This window comes from Mesoplodon densirostris, chromosome 19 (genome assembly GCF_025265405.1).
Source record: "Mesoplodon densirostris isolate mMesDen1 chromosome 19, mMesDen1 primary haplotype, whole genome shotgun sequence".
NCBI lineage: Eukaryota > Metazoa > Chordata > Mammalia > Artiodactyla > Ziphiidae > Mesoplodon > Mesoplodon densirostris.
In genome coordinates this window covers 15595307-15610330 of record NC_082679.1, presented here as the reverse complement: position 1 = coordinate 15610330, position 15024 = coordinate 15595307, and the positions used below count along the sequence as shown (strand labels likewise).

Here is a 15024-nt window from a genome sequence, read left to right as displayed (position 1 = left end):
GGATTCAATTTTTGGAACATTAGCAGAGAAAACTTGATGAAATTCAGTAAAACCTGTCATTTGATTGATAGCATTGTTCCCAATGTTAATGTCCTGGTTTTGATCATTATACTACAGTAGTGTAAAATGTTAGTATTAGGCAAACTGGGAGAAGGGCATATGGAAGCTCTGTAGTCCTCTTGCAATTCTTTTTTTTTTTTCTCTTCTTGCAATTCTTAACAGAATTTTTTTTTAATACTCTGTTTCCAGTCAAAATGGGAATAATAGAGGCAGGATTTACCTTCCTGCCTAAAATAACAAAACACTAGATAAAATAGGGGAAATAAAGGTTTTCAGACATTGGACGCCAGGCAACACAATGTAATGCCTAAGAAAGTATAAACAAATGTGATCCATACACTTGACCCAGCTTACTGCCTAGAGAGCATTTCCACATCTCAGCACTGTGAGGGGGAATACAAGGGGAGCTTTGTAATCTTCCTAAGTAGACAAGATGGAGCTGAGAGTCCAGGGAGGCAGTGATGGCTAGAGTCTGCAGGGCAGAGTATTGAGCCCAGTTCTCATCAGTGCATGGGATCAAGGAAACCACCTGAGGCCAGCAAAAGAAATGCTTAAGAGCACAGGTAATCCTTGGAGCTCACACAGAGCCAGGAATAGTTTGTATCCCCATCAGCAAGAGTGGTAAACCTCATAATTTACAGGGCACTGGTTAGATTACTCAAAAAGCTATTGCCTCAGTAGAGAGGCGAGTTAGCACTAGATTAAGGCTTTCCTAGTCCCACCTAGCAGAGCTTAAAGCAAATCTTGAACAAATTGTTTCCAGGTAACATAAGTATATTACAGAACAAAGTTTGAGTATATTTATAGAAATGCAAAAATACCAAGCACATTGAAGGTAACTTTCATAATGTCTGTAGTAAATAAATTTTACCAGAAGTGTAAATAAGCAGGCATACATGACTATAATGCAAAAATCAATAGAAACACAACCAGAACTAGAAATGACAAAAATAGATTTTGTATTTGATAATAGATACTGACAATACAAAAGTCATAACTATATTATACATATCCAACAAGGAAGAGAGATTGATCATGTTAAGTACCAATGTGGAAAATATTTAAAAGACCCAAACAAATCTAGAGGTAAAAACAACAGTGTCTGAGACATAAAAATACAGTTGCTAGGATTAATAGATTAAACATTGCAAAGCAAGCATTAGTAAACTGGAAGACATAGCAATAAAAACTATATAAATTGAAACAGAGAAAAATAGACTGAGAAAATAAGAGTATCAGAGAGCTGTATGACAACTTCAACTAGCCTAATTATGTGTAATTGAGATCCCTAGAAGAGAGGAAAAAGAATGGGCAGGGGACGAAAAAATAATTGAAGAAATAATGCTGAGGGACTTCCCTGGTGGTGCAGTGGTTAAGAATCCGCCTGCCATTGCAGGGGAGACGGGTTCAAGCCCTGGTCCGGGAAGATCCCACATGCTGTGGAGCAACTAAGCCCATGCACCAGAACTACTGAGCCTGCGCTTTGGAACCTTTGAGCCACAACTACTGAGCCGGCATGCCATAACTACTGAAGCCCATGCACCCTAGAGCCCATGCTCTGAAATGAGAAGCCACTGCAATGAGAAGTCCATGCACCACGATGAAGAGCAGCCCCCAGTCACCACAACTAGAGAAAGCCTGCGCGCAGCAACGAAGACCCAATGCAGCCAAAAAAAAATCAATCAATAAATTAATTAATTTTAAAAAAATGGCTGAAAACTTTCCAAATTTCATGAAAATTATAAACCCACAGGCCCATGAAGTTCAACCTATCCCAATCACAAAAACATGGGGGACAGGGGGTATTACTCCAAGGGACTCATAACGAAATTGATTAAAATCCATGCCAAAGGAAAATCTTAGAAGAAGGGAGGGGGAGAAATATCCTGTATGTGCAAAAGAGCAAAGATAAGAAACCATACTTCTGGACATGATGGAGTAAACACATTTTGCCCTATTACTCTCCACTTATTAGACTTAAAATCCATGGAAAAAATACATGAAATAAACTTAAGAAGAATCCGAAAGTTGGAGTAATGAAGGCCAACTCTATTGACCTTGGGATTCAAGTAACAACCCAGCCCAGTGGTGAGTTCCCTGGTAGAAGACTGGGTGTTTTGTTGTTTTTGTCTTCCCATATATTCCTATCTGAGCACCAGAGGCTTGAAATTAGAAATACCACCAGGGGCAAACAACTACCAAAACACCAAACAATAACAAAAAAATAAAACACCCAAGGTATGCTTGCTTTTCCTATCCAAAGGGCTGAGAAGGTTGCTGCCCTGCAGAACAATACCCTATTGACAATGCCAACTCTAGATTAGCTAAACACTTTAAAAATGCCAATCTTTCACACTATTATGCACAACAACTAGCAGCACCATCCTCCCTTCTTGCCAGTAAGCATCTGCAGAGGCCTTGTGTGTGCACAGCCTAAGATCCCAGCCCAGCAGTAATGCCTACTCTCCCAAGCAATGGGCATATGCAGACGCTGTGTGTGTGAGCAGAGACCTGACTGCCATCCTGGCCCATCAATAATGGGCATCTATAAAGATCGTGTATGTGATTAGAGCACTGACTGCCAACCTAGCCCAAGAACCATGAAGCACACCTCATTTCCTGGCTGGCAGATGCATTGAGAGGGTGTAAGTACAACTGGGTCATTGACTACCGTTGCGACTTGGCACTGACAGGCATTTACAGGGGAAATATGTGAATTATCACTCCAATGAAGCAGTAACAAAGGTCCTTTCCCTTTCCAGCCAGTGGGGGCTCCAAATACTATGTGTGTAAACAGAGCCATGACTAAATTCCAGCTTATCAACAAGAAACAAGATTTACATAGGAACCAGAGTGTCATAAGATTATAACCCAAATCATTGGGGTACAGTCAAAACTTACTCATCCTAGCAAGAACAAGGAATATTCAACTTGAATGAAAAAAGACCAAAACAAAACAAAAAAAACCAAGATGACAAAGATGTTGGAATTATAAGGATTTTAAAGTTACTATATAAAAATGCCCAAATAAACATGGAATGCACATAAAAACAGAGCTCCAAAATACATGAAGCAAACATTGAAAATTTCACAGTAGGTAGAGCCTTCAAAGTCAGTTTCAATATCAGCTAGAACAACTAGGTAGATGGTCAAAAACAGAAGACTTGAACAAACTATGAATCACTTAGATAATAGGCATTAATAGAAACTCCACCCAATAAGAGCAAAATACACATTGTTCTCAAGCATATACATATAAAACATTCTCCAGGATAAAACACACTGAGACATGAAACAAATCTTAATAAATTTAAAAGGATTAAAGTCATACAAAGTATATCCTTCAGTCACATGATATTAAATTAGAAATCCAAGAAATTTGAGAAATTCACATATTTGGAAATTAAACACATTACTAATTAACCCTAAGGGTCAAACAAAAAATAAGGAAAATTAGAAAAATATTTTCAGATGAAAATGAACCTAATGAGATGCATATAAAGCAGCACATAGAGGTAAATTTATAGCTGTAAATGCTTATATTTTAAAAAAGAAAAAAAAAATCTCAAATCAGTAACCTAACTTTGCAGCTTAAGAAGCTAGGGGGAAAAACCAAAAACAGAAGGAGGAAGGAAATAATAAGGAATAGATGAGAAATAAATGGAAGAGATAATAGAAAAAATATATTAATGAAACCAAAATTTGTTTCTTTAAAAGATCAACAAGGGACTTCCCTGGTGATCCAGTGGTTTAGACTCTGTGCAGGGGGCATGGGTTTGATCCCTGGTTGGGGAACTAAGGTCCCACATGCCGCAAGGCGTAGTCAAAAAATTTTTAAAAATCAAGTAAAAGATCAACAAAATGACAAATATTTGGTTAAAACCACCATGAAAATAAAAAGGGAGAAGGTACTAAAATCCAGAATGAAAAAGAGGGCTTAACTACCAACCTCACAGAAATATAAAGTATAATAAGGAAATGCTATGAATACCTGTATCCCAGCAAATTAGATGACTTACAAAACAAATTCCAAAAAAGACAAAATCTACCAAAACACACACAAAAAATGGATAATATGAATATGTCCATATTTGTTAGAGGAAATGAATAACAACCTTCAAAACAGAAAGCATCAGGCACAGATGATTTCACTGGTGAATTCTACCAAATGTCTAAGGTAGAAATACTAATTATCTGTGATCTATTCCAGAAAATAGAATGATGTCCTAACTCATTCTATGAGGCTGTCATTAACCTAATACCAAAATCAGATAAAGACATTGTAAGGAAGGAAAATTACATACCAGTATCTCTCAATATCTGTTTGAATACAAAAGCAAACATCCTCAACAAAGTATTAGAAAATCAAATCCAACAAATGTAGAAAAGTAATTACATACCACAGTCAAGTGGGATTTCTCCCATGCATGCAAGACTGGCTCAACATTTCAAAATCAAGTAATTAATGTATCATATCAACAGGCTAAAGAAGAAAAATCATATGATCATATCAATAGATGCAGAAAAAGCATATGAAAAGATTCCATACTCATTCATTATTAAAACCCTCTCAGGAAACTGGAAATAGAGGAAACTTCTTCAATTTGATAAGAACATCTACCAAAAGCTAACAGGTGGGCTTCCCTGGTGGTGCAGTGGTTGAGAGTCCACCTGCCGATGCAGGGGACACGTGTTCATGCCCCGGTCCGGGAGGATCCCACACGCCATGGAGCGGCTGGGCCCGTGAGCCATGGCCGCTGAGCCTGCACGTCCAGAGCCTGTGCTCCACAACGGGAGAGGCCACAACTGAGAGGCCCGTGTACAGCAAAAAAAAAAAAACCCAAAAAACTAACAGGTAACATCATATTTAATGGTGAGGAACTAAAGGCTTTCCCTCTAAGAGCAGGAACAAGGGAAGGATATCTGTTCTCACCACTCATATTCAGTATTGTACTGGAAGTCCTAGGTAATGCAACAAAAAAAGGAAACCGTATACAGATTGGGAAGTAAGAAATAAAGCTATTTGCAGATGACATGGTTGAATGTGTAAAAATCCTGAAGGATGATAAAAAAAACTCATGGGACTAATAAGTGATTATAGCCAAGGTTGCAAAACATAAGGTTAATGTACAAAAGTCAAGTACTTTCCTATACACCAGCAATGAAAAATAGGAATTTGAAATTAAAAACATAATTATTTACATTAGAACCAAAAAAGTACTGAGGAATAAATCTAACAAATTATGTACAAGAGATATATGAGAAGAACTAGAAAACTCTGATGAAAGAAATCAAAGAACTAAATAAATTAATATCTTATGTTCATAAATATTAAAAAAATTCTATGTTCATAACCCAATATTGTTAATATGACAGGTATTCCAAACTTGACCTATAGAGTCAATGCTATATCAGTTAAAATTACAAGTTATTTTGTGGATATTGACAAACTGATTCTAAAGATCATATGAAAAGACAAAGGACCCAGAATAGTCAAACAATATTGAAGATGAAGAAGTTGGAGGACACACTATCACCTTCAAGATTTACTATAAAGACACAGTAATCAAGACAGTGTGTACTGCAAAAGAACAGACAAGTAGATAAATGGAATAGAATAGAGAGCTCAGAAATAGATCCAAGCTAATAGAGCCAACTGATTTTTGACAAGGCAGCAAAGACAAATCAACGGAGAAATGTAACAATCAACAAATACTGCTGGAACAACTTGATAGCCACATTAAGAAAATGAATCTGGACCAGGCTTTACGACTTAAAAAAATTCAAAATAAATCATGGGCCTAACTTTACAGTGTAAAACTAAAACAAACAAACAAACAAAAACAAAAACTTCTAGAAGAAAACATGGGAGAAAATCTAGGTGACTTTGGGTTTGGCAATGATTTTTTTAGAAACGCCAAAAGTACGGTCCCTGAAAAATAAAACTTGATAAGTCAGATGTCATTAAAATTAAAAACTTCTGGGGCTTCCCTGCTGGCACAGTGGTTAAGAATCCGCCTGCCAATGCAGGGGACATGGGTTCGAACCCTGGTCCGGGAAGATCCCACATGCCACGGAGCAACTAAGCCCATGAGCCACAAATACTGAGCCTGCGCTCTAGAGCCCACATGCCACAACTACTGAGCCCACGTGCTGCAACTACTGAAGCCCATGCGCCTAGAGCCCATGCTCTGCAACAAGAGAAGCCACTGCAATGAGAAGCCCTCACATCACAACAAAGAGTTGCCCCCGCTCGCTGCAACTAGAGAAAGCCCACACGCAGCAACGAAGACCCAACAGCCAAAAATACATTAAAAAAATTAATTAGGAAACATCCTTGTATGCAAGGAAAAAGAAGGTATAAGGAATTGAAATACATTTTGTTAAGGGAAAAGAAAGTAATTTTGTCTGAAAGAGAGGTCAGAAGAGAAATGGACAAAATATGGAGATAAAAAGGAAATTATAGAAGGTAATGGAAAAGAAACCCTGGGCAACGAGTTTAATGTGTGATCAGGACTAAGATTAGAATAAATTTAATTGAGTAAATGAATTTTAATATTAAAGGTAAGGTGGTGCAAAACTAGAATTTGTTTCCCTCTCTGTTAAGAGGACAAAGTTTTCCTGGAATAATGATCTGCTTTAATAACAGATTATAAAAGTTTCTTTACCTTTTAAGTAATCTGTTGTAACTATCTGTATTTACCTTTGAAATCTTTTATTGTCACTTTAGTTAAGTGAAAAAGTATTGTCTCACAGCACCTATAATCCTATTTGATGTTTTTGACAAACTTTCCAAAAATCAACTTCTAAATGAAGTGTTATTGACCTGAAATAAACTTGACATTTTCCAGAGGTCCCCTAGAACATCTCAAGAGATTTGTTTTCTCTCCTTATCAGAGAAAGATATTAAACTAATTAGGCTTCTTTGGTATTTTAAAGAACATGGGAAGCATTATCAAATGAATGATGATAAACCCTCTTAGGATATACTGTATGGATAAATGTTATTAATATAGCTATTCTAGAAATTACATGAAATTCCTAAAAGTCTGGTATGTTCTAGTATAATGTTATCAGTCATAATTCTAGTTATTATCTTTAATTGTTCTATGTCACAGAAGTAACCAAGTTTCTTTGCCAATTGCATTGTAATCAGATCTTTAACCATGCCTTTTTAAGTCTTTTGTCATTTATAGGCAGTTATTGTACTCTGATGCTTTTATAAAAATGCTTCATCTTCAAGATTCATAGAAAGGACCTTTTGACAAGTACAGGTTTCTGATAATTTTTACATCGTACCACTGAACTGGGTAAGAAATTAAAGAATTCTAATGGAAACCCTGATGGCTTCGTAAAACTGTTAACAAAAGAGCAAGATCAACAAGAATTAGCTACATAGGGCTGAATGATAGTTTTTAAGATTTTTGTCTGAAATATTACCGGCTTTTAATCTTTGTTTTCCAGATATAAGGAAACCCTCCCCCTTAAACTAATTATAACTGACAGCAATTTGGTAAACTGTACATTTGTAAGCAGAGTAGAAACTTTTATCTTTTCTACCTGATCCCTCCAGAAATTGGAAACTCCTAGGTTCCCAGCAGCCTTACCAGGTAAATAAGGAAGGCCACCTCCTGATGGGTACAGGAATTTTGAGTTATTTTGGGGACCCTGAGAAGGGAGGAATTCATCCAAATCTGTACCCATCACAGGTGGCAAGTCCTTGGCATGGCTTTCCTGGCCTTAAGAGGTCTTTTAAAAGTTCAATCTGAGATTCCTTATAAAAAGTTCCAGCACAGCCAATTTAAAAGAGCCTGTAGGATGAATTACACTTATGTAAATAATCAGGCTAAGTTTATTGAAACCAAACTTATTTTGCAAACAATTAGTCTTAATTTGACTATCATTGGTAGAAATGAGGATAATTTTAGAGATAAAAATTATGGTTTAGTGATATTACTTTATGTATGTTAAGTTCTAGTGTTGTTAATTGCTTCTGAGGGTTTGTGTTTACTACCTAAGACTCACTTCCTGGATGACTCCTTGTTACTATGCTGTGTTATTACAAAAGTTTAATTGAATTATTAAAAGACATTCTAGGTTTGTTTCTGAAGCTTATCACAGCAGTCTCTCTTTAGATGAAGATCAGATGCCCTGTGACCTACAACCAGGATATTATATACATATGAAGAAGCATAATTTAAAGCAGCAGTTCCTAACCTTTTTGGCACCAGGGACTGGTTTTGTGGAAGACAGTTTTTCCACGGATGGAGTGGGAAGGGGGAGGGGGATGGTTCAGGCAGTAATAAGAGCAGTGGGGAGCAATGGGGAGCAGCAGATGAAGCTTCACTCGCCCGCCAGCCGCTCACCTCCTGCTGTTCAGCCCGGTTCCTAACAGGCCACGGACCAGTACAGGTCCGCAGCCCAGGGATTGGGGATGCCTGATTTAAAGGACTGTCTCCAACCTAGATGAAAGGACCCTTAAACTAGTTGATGTGCAGCAAAAGTGAAGAAATTCACTCTTAGAATCATATTTCCCACTTAAAATGGGCCCCTACACTGTACTGGTCTATGTAGAGGACTCACCTTAAAACTCACCTTAAAACAATGCTCAAACAGAGAGGAAATGACACACCAGGACAAGAGCACAACATCAGAAATAGAGAGCTATCCCAAGATGCTAGACCTGACTTGTATGATTATTTATAGCATTCTCTTGATCTCTTGGACGTCTGCATATGAATCAAATGTTTTCTATTACAGGCAAAATTCTATACAGTTTAAAACTTAATCCAATTGTTGGGCTTATGGTCAATTACCTATGTCCAGTATTTTTGGGTTACCTTGGTGGATTTCTCCTCTCCAAGGCAATGATTGAATAGTCCTTAGGAAATTTATTATAGAAGAAAGAAGTTATAGTTCTGTTCAGGCCACTGTTGATATTACTAGATGGGACCCCCTCAGTTGGCCAATCAATCATACTTGCTCTGACCCTGGACATAAATATGAATTTTCTTTTAAAGTTACTCAAGCTCAGAGAAATGAGCTAATTTCATTGAAAGAATATAAACTCCTGATTATTAGGAGGGACCCTCCCTCAGTCATGGGATGGGTTTATATGGCTAATACCAGGCTATGGTTGTTTAAGTTTGAGGGAACAATTTGTTTGTTGGGAACCATTAAATCATACTAAAGATAACCAGCCTAATAACACTAGGAAATTGGGCTGAGTGCCTTATGAACAATGCTTATATATCATTACCTTTAAAGATAGCAATTGGTAAGGAACAGACTGGGTCAGATGACTGGGGATATACTGGGCCACACCTAATGGAAGCTCTTGGTTTAAATTCTTACTTATGATCTTATCAATGCTACTAGCTGTATTACTTATGCTCTGCCTATTTTATAAAATTATTGTTTTTTTGCATTACCAAATGTGACTGAGCCTCCAATAAAGATAATGATGACTAAGCAACCTGAAACAATTAACTAAGTATAGTTTTACATATACATATAAGATCAAAATGATTGTAGTAGTGTAACCCTAGATATGGGAAGAAGCAGCAAGAGGGAATCATTTCCTAGACCGTAACAGACTAGTAAGACAGGTGGTACAGAAACTTTTATGACTACCATTAACAATGCCTAGTCCAGTAATAGCACACTGAGTGGCCCATCAATGAAATCCTCGCCAGACCTAGGAATGAGCCTTCCTAGCACCATGGGACAAATTGGTCACAAAATGCCTCCCAAACCTTGGTTGAATTTATGACCAAAAGGGGGAAATTGTAAAACAAAAAATATTGTCCCCCATCCAGTTCTACAAGAATCAAGCCATTAGCCATATAGTCACTGACTGACTGAAAGGAATTCAGGATGAGTCACTCTGTGCTCTGAAAAAATGGGCCTTTAGATAGTTAGAATTATTTCAGGAGAATTTTTAAATGAACTTGGATTCTTGCATCTTCCCATACTTAGAAAAGCAGTAAAATCATTACTTGAGATATTTGTTCCTCGTGACTGGCAGTAACCTTCTACCGAGATGTATCCTTAACTGCGTGTACCCCTTCACCTCTTCAGAGTAATTTCTCAGAGCTATCTGAGAGGTTGTCTCCCAAGGTATAGTGCTCAGTAAGTCCCCAAATAAAACGGAAACTCACAGTTCTCATGTGTGTTTTTATTTCAGTCCACATTACAATGAAAAGAATTAAAATGCTACTACACATTTCATGCACCTATAGGTAAATTTTGTTTTGTTTACCAAAAACTTTCATACAATATATACCATTTAAAATCCTCTATTTTCATTTAATACAATACTGTAAATTCTATTATGCTTCCTTTCCTAGTAAATACATGGTTATAAGATGGCTGCTCCATATGCAGCACTATATCCACTTTCCAGGCAGGAAGGAGAAAGGAGGAAGGCCAAAAGAATACATACCCACTGAGCCTGCCCCATCCCCACCCCTTTAAAGAACTAAGGAATCCAATCTAACAGCTTTTGTTTACAACTATAAGGGAAACTAAAACATGTTTTTTGTTTGTTTGTTTTTGGCCGTGCTGTACGGCTTACAGGATCTTAGTTCCCTGACCAGGGATCGAACCCATGCCCCCTGCAGTGGAAGCGTGGGAGTCCTAACCACTGGACCACCAGGGAATTCCCTTCCTATTTGTTTTTTGTTAAGCTGAGCACACTGCCCCTTCAATCAAAAATCCGCATTTTTATAGCAATAAAGGAGAGAATGGATATTGGGTTAGTCACACATGAAAAAACAACACTGTCTAATATTAAAAATATTCTCAAATAACTTTCAATTATGTGGGAAGTTACAACGTCACTTAAATGAAAGTATTTAAAATATATATAGGTATACAAATGTGTGTATATATACGTGTGTACATATATGTATCTACATGGTTACATATATGTAAAATCAGAATACTCAGCATACATATTAATTTTAAAAATTACGAATGCAAGGAAGATATTTCCAAAGAGAAATAGTAGGTTCCAGTTTACTTCATGAGTCTTTGTTAGGAGTTAGCCAAGAAAGAAAAAAAATCACCTCCTGAAAAAATAAAGCATTTTACAAACAAAGAGAAAATACCAAGCCACCTTATGTACGACTTTTAGATGTCAAAACCATTATTTTCTCCTCCTTGGAGATCTCTCTTGGAGAAGGATATGTTAGCTAAGCAGCAGTAGGGAAAGGATGGGGTTAAAGCACACCAAAGTGTGCTTTGTTTTGCAGAAACTGTCAAATTGCAAAGTTCCAAACGCCATATGTTTCAAAAAGGTTACAGTGCAAACAACCAACCAAAACACCTGCTTGCTTGCAGTTTTTGGCAACCTAGAGTAACCTCTATCTCTTTACCATGCCTGCCCTTTCAGGACTATGCATGCCCCCCAGGTTTAAAACTTCCCCGTCCAGCTTTGGAGAGACAGTACTTTGAGAGCTAGCTCTCTGTCTCCTTACTTGTCACAAGTAATAAATGCTTCTGCTTTACTCAAAAGTACTTGGTGTGTTCACTGGCTATGCACCACAAGGGACAGACCCATTGAGCCCGGTAACAGAGATGGGGAAAGGAGACAACAGACCTTTCTTGAGGTCCAGAAGACAAGGTCACCTTGCTCACTTGCCCCTCCCTGACCAGGGGAAGGCTATCAGAGGAGACCCGAGCTTCCATCTCAACCTCAACGTCATAGAGAAGAATCAGGATTTTTACAGGGGCAGAGCCATCCTGTGTCTCATACATGACTACATGTGACACAGTAACTGACACAGTCTCCCCAAATTCACACATCCAGTGCTGCATAGTCACACACCCACCAGTAGACACAAAGTTAGCCTCAGTCACAGACTCCCCCTTCCTTCCGCACACAGTGCTACACAGTCACAATCCCCACTAGGGCGCAGTCACAGAGGCACAATAACAAAGCTCCCTATGCCTGCACAGAAGAGGAATACACGATTCCACAGAAACAATCCACACACCCACCACGGGGACACACAGTCACAGGTAACCCACACCAGCACACAGTATTACACACGGTCACACATTAACAATCATACCACGGAGATTCATCCACAGAAAGCTACACACACACGGTATCACACACAGAATAACACACACATCACTGGGACACATAGTCACACACAATTTCGTAACCGACACTCCCCTCCCCAACCCCGTCCGTTCCGCCTGAACAGACTTAATGCTCAGTCTCCATCCCCGCCCCGAGCTCTGGACATTTCACCTCCAATCTGCCGTGCGCGGCGTCAGCCGCCAACAGTTCAGAGATTAACACCCTGCTCGCGTACCGCTCTGCTCAGAGCCGCCGGCCGGAGAACGCGACGATCTCTGGGAAATGTAGTTCAGAGCCGCACTCGCGAGGGACAAGATGGCGCTGGGCTTGAGCCCTGCCGAAGAGATCCCCACAACCACTCCCTGCCTCACCCCTACTCCACCCCAGCCTCGAATCGCGCCCTGGAGTCTTCTGGCGCTCCTGGCGTAGCCTTGCACCGTGGCTCCTAGTTGGAGTCACCCTGGCGTGCTTCAACTGAGCTTATTATAACCCAAGGCACACAACTGCCCTCTTCCAGAGGTAGAGTTAGCACAGGTAGAGTGTTACCTAAGTCCTGAGGCTCGGCCTACGTACACTACTCCCCCAACCAGGAAGACAGTCCCACAAACTATGGTGGAGCTGAGAAAGCGCGAAAGCTGACTCGAAAAGCCGACTCGAGCCACTGAAACTTCTGGGAAATGTAGTCCACAGTCAAAAAAAAGAGACAGCCGGCCAACATCGACTGCTTCTGCCCGGTACTGAGCCCAAGCTTGGTGGAACCCAGGAGACCTCTGGGAATGCTCGCCAGCCTGGAGTGCGCAGGCGCAAGCGGAGGCGCAGGCTTTCCGGCTCGCCTTCGTCGTCTTTGTCTGCTGGTGAGTTTGGTTTTGGCTCTGCGAAGCGCATATCTTGTTGCGGGACCTGGGTTTCTGGGTTTGGAATCCGGTCGGGGAGGCTGTAAGGGAGGTTTTGTGGAGCCTACTACCGGGCTGGGGAAACTGAAGGGGAGGAATCGCCTCCTGTGACGTGCAGTGTTCAAAGCTTCTGTGGATGGGGGCAGGGGTACAGAAGGAAACGGGCGGGTTCTCCGGTGGGTGACAAAGGTTTTGAGGGAGTGTGAGAGGGTTGTAGAGTTGCAACCTGTGTGGTTCCAGGTTGTGAGTTTGGGTGACATTGTGAACTTAGTGGGGTAGTACCATGTAAACCTCACTTTTCTAGTTTCTAAAATAATGATAAGGATGCATCTCTCTGGAGCATCCGTTTCTGTGAAAGATGAGAAAGGGAAAAGGCTAAAAGCAGACTCATTGTGGAGTAGAAAACAAAATCAGCATTCCTTTTTTTTTTTTTTTAAAGAGGAAAGATTTCCGGGAAACTTGTTATTGATTGTCTAGACTCCCTGTAGGTATTGAATTTTCTTAATTCTTTGAAGGAATTTTGGTAAGGCTGCTTTGAGAAGTCCTGGACTAAGGAATAGCTTTAAGAGGTAGTTCCCACTAGTGCAGACAGCACGGACGGAATTGGGAAGCAAGTTGTCCTGTCTTTGGTGCAGAAATCAAGTAACGGATTTAAGACTCCCTGGTTTGTCAGTGAGCATGGCAGTCTGACTCCTAATTTGACCAGGTTTCCCCCAAACGAAATGGCCTTTATAAATGTAGCGAAACAAATTTTTCTTTTATCTACAAAGAGAATTTCTTCCAGTATTTTATCACACTTAACATATTTTTCAATAAAACGAAAAAGTACCACAGTACAAAAATTCATGTATAGAAATAATAGCTTTGATACATACAGAAAATAATCAGTAATAGTTATAAAGAAGACTACTTTATTTACAATAGCAACAAATCAGATAAAACACCTAGGGATAAACAGTAAATGTATAAAACCTTTATGAAGATTATTTTTAAATGTTAATGAAAGACCCAAAAGAAGACTTGAGCAAATAGAAATATATATATGTTAGATAGATTTTAAAAGTCTGCAGTGTATTTTGTTACATGAAGAAAGTAAAGTGTATATTTGGTATAATACACTACTTTTTTTAGTAAGTGGGGATAGGAATGTATATTTGTAGTTACACAGAAAATAAAAATAGCTGTGAGGGGATGCAGCAGCTAGGGCACGGATAAGAATCACATTTTTGCTTGCGTGTTTTGTACACTTCCATTTTTAATTGGGATGGAGGAATTAGATTTCTGTGTTCACTCCATTCCTTTTCAGGTGTTTATCACTGCCTCATTCTTGAACGTTTCCTTGAGTTCCATAATACTTCTCTCATTTTTATAATTCCGGTCAAAACCAAGGAACAACACCGCCCCCCCAAAAAAAGAAAAACCCTCCATTAGTGACTTATGTTTCTGTTTTTCCCTTAAATATTAGTGTTCTTAGGTTTCTGACTTTGATCATTTTTTTTCACCTCTAAGAACTCTATGCGCAACAAAATTCCACTGCTGTGGCTTCAGCTGACGCAGGACTAACAAATGATCATTCCTCTTTGAGGCTTGTCCTGAGCTCCTCATGCATATATCCAACTGCCTAATAGCACCATCTGGAGGTTGCATAGGAACTTCAAACTCTTTATGTCCAGAATGTCATACTTATATGTCTTTCTCCATCCTTTCCCCCTTCTGTATTACCTGTTTTCATCAATTCATAGCACTGTCCAGGCAGATTCTAAGCATACTACATTGGATCAAGCTTGTGAGGAAGTATGATCCTTTTATCTGTCATACCCCATTACAAATTGGAGACCATGGTCTTTTCAATACACATAATAAGTGAGAAATATATATATGTTTGCTGAACCAATGAATTGAATGACCATATAATTATAGGACGCTTAAAATATTTAATTTCTCCTAGAGTAACATAACCTAGGTAAAATATTAGGCTTC

At 39.0% G+C, this 15024-nt stretch overlaps 1 protein-coding gene across 4 annotated transcripts in view; it reads left to right on the top strand.

The window, feature by feature from the left end:
• Positions 1-15024, top strand: part of LOC132480575 (zinc finger protein 14 homolog) — a 219344-nt gene that overhangs the window by 43499 nt on the left and 160821 nt on the right. The window contains exon 1 of one of the 4 annotated variants that reach the window (XM_060084872.1): positions 12925-13005. The exons of 2 other annotated variants lie outside the window; for them this stretch is intronic. The gene's annotated coding sequence lies outside the window, so the exon portion shown is untranslated. Of the gene's footprint in view, positions 1-12924; positions 13006-15024 lie in introns of those variants that run through there. One more of the 4 variants, XM_060084870.1, reaches the window with a different exon arrangement.